We start from the raw sequence: 7396 nt of genomic DNA, 5'->3' as shown, positions 1-7396 counted from the left end.
GTACAACCAAGCACCTCCTGAAATGTCCCTCCACATCTCTTTATGGTAAAAAGAAAAAAGAAAAAATTTGATTTTTTTTCCATGAGCTACCCTTTTGGCCTGAACAGGAAGGTTAAAAATAATAATAATAAGGTTTAACAATTTGGAGGACTTTCTGGCTTGGAAAGTAGAGGCTACATCTGTAAGCCTGATTTCAACATCATAATCTCCTTATATCAGGGTACTGACTGCATATAAAGACGTACAGCCAGGTAACCAAGCTCTCAGCATCAGTTAAATTTTTTCCCTCCTTTCAGATTGCCAAAATAGACAAAATTCTAAAGTGTGGGCTCACAGACTTTCTCCATTTGAATTTTGAACGAGTCAAACAGAAGACATTTAAGATGCCACTCTTGCATCTTAGCAAACCATAGGGTAAGCTATGGCCACTGAGACACACAAGTAGAGTCTCTGTCTTCACTTCCCCATTCTATCCTCTGTGTGTGTGTGTGTGGTGTGTGTGTGTTAGTCACTGAGTTATGTCTGACTCTTTGCAACCCCATGGACTGCAGCCTGCCATGCTTCTCTGTCCATGGAATTCTCCAGGAGACAAGAATACTGGAATGGGTAGTCATTTCCACCTCCAGAGGATCTTCCCCACCCAGAGATTGAACCCAAGTCTGCCCCACTGCAAGCAGATTCTTTAGCGTCTGAGCCCCCAGGGGAGCCCATTCTACACTATACCCGTGTGTAAATCATACACAATGCATGTATTTATACACGTAAATACACCATACACTGAAATAAACACACAAGAGAAATGCCAGATGTAGATACAGACATATAGGTACAGACATGACATAGACCTACACACCATTTTAACAAAGTAACTGGCAAATTAATTGCTAGATAACTGGCTATGACCGATTCAGACAGGTAAATTGCTGTCTTATTTTAGCCTTTCCCACCTATTTTAATGCACACATTTGCAGAGCCACGCAAATAAGCCAATCCATCTTTTATTACCCATCGCCACAAATTCTTAATTCCTAATTCCCTCTTAAACGCCCCCGGTGACTTGGCAGTGACAGCAATTTGTTTAAGATAGATATTTACTGCCGGGTCCCGTGGCCAGGCCCACATGTCAGGAGGCAGAAAGCAAAGAATCATACTTCCTTAGATTGCTTGTGAAGGAGGGCGGACGTGATGAATGATGCATGTATGCGTGCAAGGCACCGGCCGGGCCTGAGCCGAGGCCGCTGATGAATGGCAAGTCCAGCGTCCGGGGCCGATGCTGGCTGACTGCTGTGGGGTCGCCCAGCGCCTGGTTGCCCTGGCAGGGTGGCCTGTACCCCCAGACAGTGACATGAAGACGACACCGCCTACTTCCTCTCAGTGAACCCGAATGGGCATGATTGATTCCAGCAGGCTGGCCAGAGGACATGGTCTCCCGGGGTTCACCTCCCTAACCCATGCAATCCTAGCACGTTTCTTAAAGATCTGCTTTAACGATCCTTGTGGGGCGGGGGCGGGCGGAGGAAGGGCTTCCCTGGTGGCTCAGCTGGTAAGGAATCCTCCTGCAATGCAGGAGACCTGGGTTCAGTCCCTGGGTGGCGAAGATCTCCTGGAGGAGGAAATGGCAACCCACTCCAGTCCTCTTGCAGTGGGGATGGGGGAGGAATTGGCCCAAGTGCACTTGGCTTAAAGGGCCCTTTGCCTCCAGAGTAGACAGAGGAGCAAGATGCTGGGTTTCCTGGAAACAAGGGCCAAATTCATTTTACACGTCTGCTTCCCCAAGTTCAATCAAATGCTCTGGCCTTCCAGGCACACCCCCCCGCATGCCTGCAGGGACCCCGCAACCGCCCAGCCAAGAGTCCTCAAGTCAGCAGATGACTTTTTTCAACATAACGATACCAAACTGAACCTTCTTGTAGAAACCCAAAGCCGTAATAGTCCACGGAGGCTGTCATGACTTTAAACTAGAGATTTATAAATCAGCCTTCATGGAGGGTGTACCTTTTGAGTACCTTTTTTAAAGCCAAACACAGTGCATTTTATGAGCGATGCCCCACGGGGCAAGAATTCCTGGACAAAGACGTGCATCTAAAATTGTTACTACCTATTACCGTCATTTCGCTGCTTCTTCCTAAAACCACACGACCTCCTTGGTCACACAAAATAAGATGGTAGGAAAGTAGTATAAATATCGCAGGACTAGGATATTTTTGACTTGTGAGTAATTTTTAATAGGACACCCTGTACAGATAGACATGAATCCATAATGAACGAGACCGGGGGGAAATGAGCAGGGTTTTCTGGCTTCCCTATAAGCTTACCCATGGGCGCCCCTCCCCAGGAAACCTCTGCCCACGAGCGGCCCAGGCCGTCAATGAAAGGTGATCAGCTCCTAAGGCTGTGTCTTCCCGCCTCTCTGGGCGCTCCGGCCCTCTGAGAGGGCGCATCACCTGCTCCCTGCCTGTCTCCTGTCTTCTATTCTTCATTACCCAACAGATGACCTATCTGATAGGCGTCCCCCTCCTGCAGATTCCCGCTGCCAGCCTTCAGTGAGAATAAAGCCGGCAACCCTTTTTATCTTCATTCTGCCTCCGTTCCCATCCTCTGTTTTTTTTTTTTTTTCTAAAGATCGTTTGCCAGCATCACTTGCTCAGTGGTACCCAGTGGAACAAGCAGTGTCTTCTGAACTGACAATTCTGACTTTTTGCTGCTTGTGATTTTTCTAAAGCATGACAACCACTTGCACGAAGACACGGTAAACCTTTTCAGATAAGGAAGTCGGTGAAAAGAAAGGCCTTTCAAGAAACAGAAGTAGTTACTGCAGGAGCTGAACAAAACAAGTCTCTTATGTATTAATTTAATTTGGCCGTGACTTTCAGGTGGCGAGAGAAATTAGGATCACTGCCTCCATGAGGGTGTGTGTGGTGTATAGGTGTTTTTAAAAGAGCATTTCATTTGGACAGACGTTAAGAAAATTCTTAACAACTTAAAAGCATAAGGTTTTATGAGTTTTGTATTTATACACATGCCATATTGTAATTTGTTTATATTCATTGGAGATTGGCCTAATTAGAAAGACAAACAGGAGTTTCTTTTCACTATAGCTCTCAATACTATAAACAGACCAAATCTGATCAAATCCGAATGTTGTTGCTTTCATAAAAGCACCAAGAAAAGAGATTATCTGTTGAGTCTGGAATTTAATACAGTGATTCATCTAAGTTAAATAAAACTTTTCACCTGACATCTTCTACTAATTAAGCGTAATATTATTCCCAGAGAAATGGCAGAATACATAGTGAGTGATTTCCGAGTTATATCAGTACAGTATTATGTCAGAGTAATACCAGAATTTTCCTGATATTGTTAGAGGAATAGTTCATTGCCTGCAAGAGTCCATCTCAACAGATTCTCTGAATTTTCCAAAATTTAAATCAGACCAGCTTATGAACACCAGCATCTGTTTTTCTTTGTGTGCCAGAAATAACTCCTGAGTTAATTGGACTTATTGAACATGTATTCTAGAGGACAGTGAAATCGTTGAAGACTTTTATTCCTAATTTCTTAAAAGCGCACATATTTTCTGCCCACTTTAATGCAGATTTACAGGTAAGTAGTTATTTTGCCAAATTATAAGGGTAGTAACCCTGTATTGAGCATTTGCGATACATCAGGTGTGGCTTTTGATGCCAGTCCTGTGCTTTGCTGTTGTTGTTTAGTCACTCAGTCGTGGCCAACTCTCTGCGACCCCGTGGGCTGTAGCCCACCAGGCTCCTCTGTCCACGGGACTTCCCAGGCAAGCATATAGGAGTGGGCTGCCATTTCCTTCTCCAGGGGATCTTCCCAGCCCAGGGATTGCACTCCCATCTTCTGCACTGCAGGCCATTCTTTCCCATGAACCAAGGACCTGATGAAGTAGGTCCAGTTATGCACAGCTGGCAGAGAAGGAGCCCGGGGCTCAGAGGACCTGTGAACTTGCTCAGAGTCCCACGGCCAGGAAGCGACAGCGCAGCCTGGCGCCCGGATGCAGCTACTCCAAGGCCAAGGCTCTGGACTCCTCTCACAGGCCGCCACTCACGAGAAGATGCAAGTGGTTACCAGGTAACAGAAGAAAGGCTGTTCCCCTCCACAAATGCCACCTCCCCCACGAAGCCCTCCAGATACCCCCCAACAGAACTGGTTTGTACCTGTGCTAGATTGCTGATCATGTGGTGCTGGGCCATACAATTTTGTGTGTGCCTCATCTCCCCTAACTCACTGGGGACAGGAAGTATGTCTCACCGTTCCTTACATCTAGTATCTAACAGTCAAATTGTGTTCAGCTGGTTTAATCAAGTCAATCTGCTTGTATCTGACAATGTTCCCTTAATCTCTCAGGCACATGCTTAGCTGCTAAGTCACGTCTGACCCTTCTGTGACCCCCTGGACTGTAGCCCACCAGCTTCCTCTGTCCATGGGATTCTCCAGGCAAGAATACTGGAGTGGGTATTTCCTTCTCTAGAGGATCTTCCTGACCCAGGGGATCAAATCTGGGTATCCTGCATTGCAGGTGAATGCTTCACCATCTGACCCACCAAGGAAGTCCTCCCTTAACCTCTAGTCTTCCTGTGACCTGTATTCATTAAAAACAAAAACAAACTTAAAAAAAAAAACAACCACTAAAAGATGTCCAAGGTATATTGTTAAAGCAAAAACACAGGTTACAAGATACTATGTATAATAGAATAAACTCATTTTATTTTGCTTACACACGTACACACACTCTCTTCTAAATACCCAGGAGAAAAGTCCAGAATTATATACACCAAAATAGTCCTAGAGATCAAACTAAGTTTGGATTTAATTCTTTATTTTTTCATAATCTGTATTTTCTCATTTTTTTCTACAATGAACATGCATTTCTACCATTTAAAAAAGTGTGGAGGATATATATAGTCAGATGTATTTCCTGAAATCTCTGGACATTCCAGCTGGAAGAACCCCAGCCAAGAGTTCAAATCCTCAGGTGGGAAATGAAGAGTCAGCGCTTCCTTCCACGTGGACTGAAAATCCAATCACTTCTTCTGTACACTCCCCTTCCTCCCAGCCTTTGGGACCCCTTGGTTCGTTGAACAAGTGGAGACCAGAACCCTCCTCTCCCTCCAAGAAGGACCGCCCTGAAGGATCCCAGTCCTGCCAGCCTCCTTGGAGCCAGGAGATGTTCCCCACAGCTACAGAAGCAGGGTCTGGGGGCCAAGGTGTATTACTGGGAGGGTGCTGGCTGGGGAGGGTTGTAGGGAGCTATGAGGGCATCACTGCCCCCAGCAGGGAAAGACAGGGAGCCAAGGAGGAGACAGCGATCGCAAAGCACACTCCTGGTGTTAGAAATTCAGGGAGACCAAGTCAGCAAAGACAGGCCAGTGACTGCCCAGAAGTGCCTGGGAGTGAACTTCTTAACTCATCGGTGGAGGCTCCGCAGTCACTTTGAGCCCTGGAGCAGAGCAACATGTGCAACCAGGCCTGTGGGGATGCCTCTCCTGGATTCAGTTCCAGCCTGTCTGCCCATCAGCTGGCAACACTTGGAGCCAAATCCCAGCCTGGCGTCCGGAGAGGACAGGAGCAGGCATGGACTCAGCATCCCCATGCTCGGCCCACGGAAATACAAGATCGTCCCAGACTGCCCTCCAGGGATGTGAAGGACACCGGACTCACAGAGAGAGTGCGGCCCTGGAATCGTAACCACTCCCCAGAGATACAGCCTAACCAACCTGCATCTCCAGTCAGTACCAGCATGCAGCGTTCACGTGAGCATTCACAGAACAGCAAGAACCTGCTCATCTCAGGGGCAGGGGCCTGTGGGAACTCTCTGTACCTGCCACTCAAGGTTCAGTTACATTCAGTCGCTGAGTCGTGTCTGACTCCTTGTGACCCCATGGACTACAGCATGCCAGGCTTCCCTGTCCTTCACCAACCCCCGGAGCTTACTCAAATTCATGTCCATTGACTCGGTGATGCCATCCAACCATCTCATCCTCTGTCGTCTCCTTCTCCTCCTGCCTTCAGTCTTTCCCAGTGTCAGGATCTTTTCCATTGAGTCAGTTCTTTGCATCAGGTGGCCAAAGGATTCAAGTTTCAGCTTCAGCATCAGTTCTTCCAAAGAATACTCAGAATTGATTTCCTTTAGGATGGGCTGGTGGGATCTCCTTGCAGTCCAAGGGACTCTCAGGAGTCTTCTCCAACACCACAGTTCAAAAGCATCAATTCTTCAGCACTCAGCTTTCTTTATGGTCCAGCTCTCACATCCATACGTGACCACTGGGAAAACCAGAGCCTTGACTAGACGGACCTTTGTGGGCAAAGTCCTGGCTGGGCTGGGTGACGGTCCAGTGGGCTCATGCAGGTAAGGCCCTTAGAACAACACCTGCATGGAAGCCCTTAATAACTTAACCATTAAAGGTGAGCTTTTATATCATGTTGCTTAATTCTACGGTTAACTGATTTAATTCTGATTTTTTGGCTCATACGGGAGAGCTGCGCGAGCACAGAAAATGGCTCTGATCATAGCACTGTGTGTGCGTCTCAGTCGTGTCCAACTCGTTGCAACCCCATGGTCTGCAGCCCACCAGGCTCCTCTGTCCATGAGACTTCCCAGGCAAGAATGCTGGAGTGGGCTGCTGTGCCCTCCTCTCTGATGATGTCAGTATTACTCTGACATAAGACTGTACTGATATCACTTGGAAATCACTGTGCAATGCGTTGCTGTGCCTTCCTGACTCAGGGATAGAACCTGCATCTCCTGCCTTGCAGGCGAGTTCTTTACCGCTGACCCACCAGGGAAGCCCAATAGGAGTAACTTAATTCTGGAAACAAGTGATCAAATGACAAGTTGGTGTTGCTAGCCAATCAATTGATCAGGACTTTGCTGAATCCAAGGTTTCCAGAGCAAGAAGGTGCCGGGTCACTCCTGAGGGCCCCACTGGGGATGTGAGGGCGACGTCATCTCCATGGCAACCGGGCTGGGTGAGCCTACCTCCGTGCCCTCCTCATGAAGCTTTTCTTCTTTTAACTTTCCTTTTTGTGTCTGGCTCAACCCTCAGATCAATTTAAAGGTTGTTGCACATGCCTCCACCCCGACTTTTATTTTCCAAGGTTGTAAACCAACTTCCATTGTTGACAAGAAGCCCCAGGTCACATCTGATCCATAAACCTCCCCCCCGGGCCGCAGGCATCGGTGCTGCTGTTTCAAATAAGCCACGGCCTCCCCAGCAACAGCCCAAGTTAGCGTGAGTGTGGCTCTTCATCCAGGAGTGACAAGCAGGCCTTCCGTTACTTTCCCAAGACCCTTCCCAGCAACTCAAGGAATGAAAGTAATTAGAGCCCTGGCCCCTGACCCCTGCTGATCTTGGTAGCACTGCCTTCTTAG

This window comes from Odocoileus virginianus, chromosome 7, assembly GCF_023699985.2.
Source record: "Odocoileus virginianus isolate 20LAN1187 ecotype Illinois chromosome 7, Ovbor_1.2, whole genome shotgun sequence".
NCBI classification, from domain to species: domain Eukaryota; kingdom Metazoa; phylum Chordata; class Mammalia; order Artiodactyla; family Cervidae; genus Odocoileus; species Odocoileus virginianus.
This window is presented reverse-complemented; position numbering follows the sequence as displayed.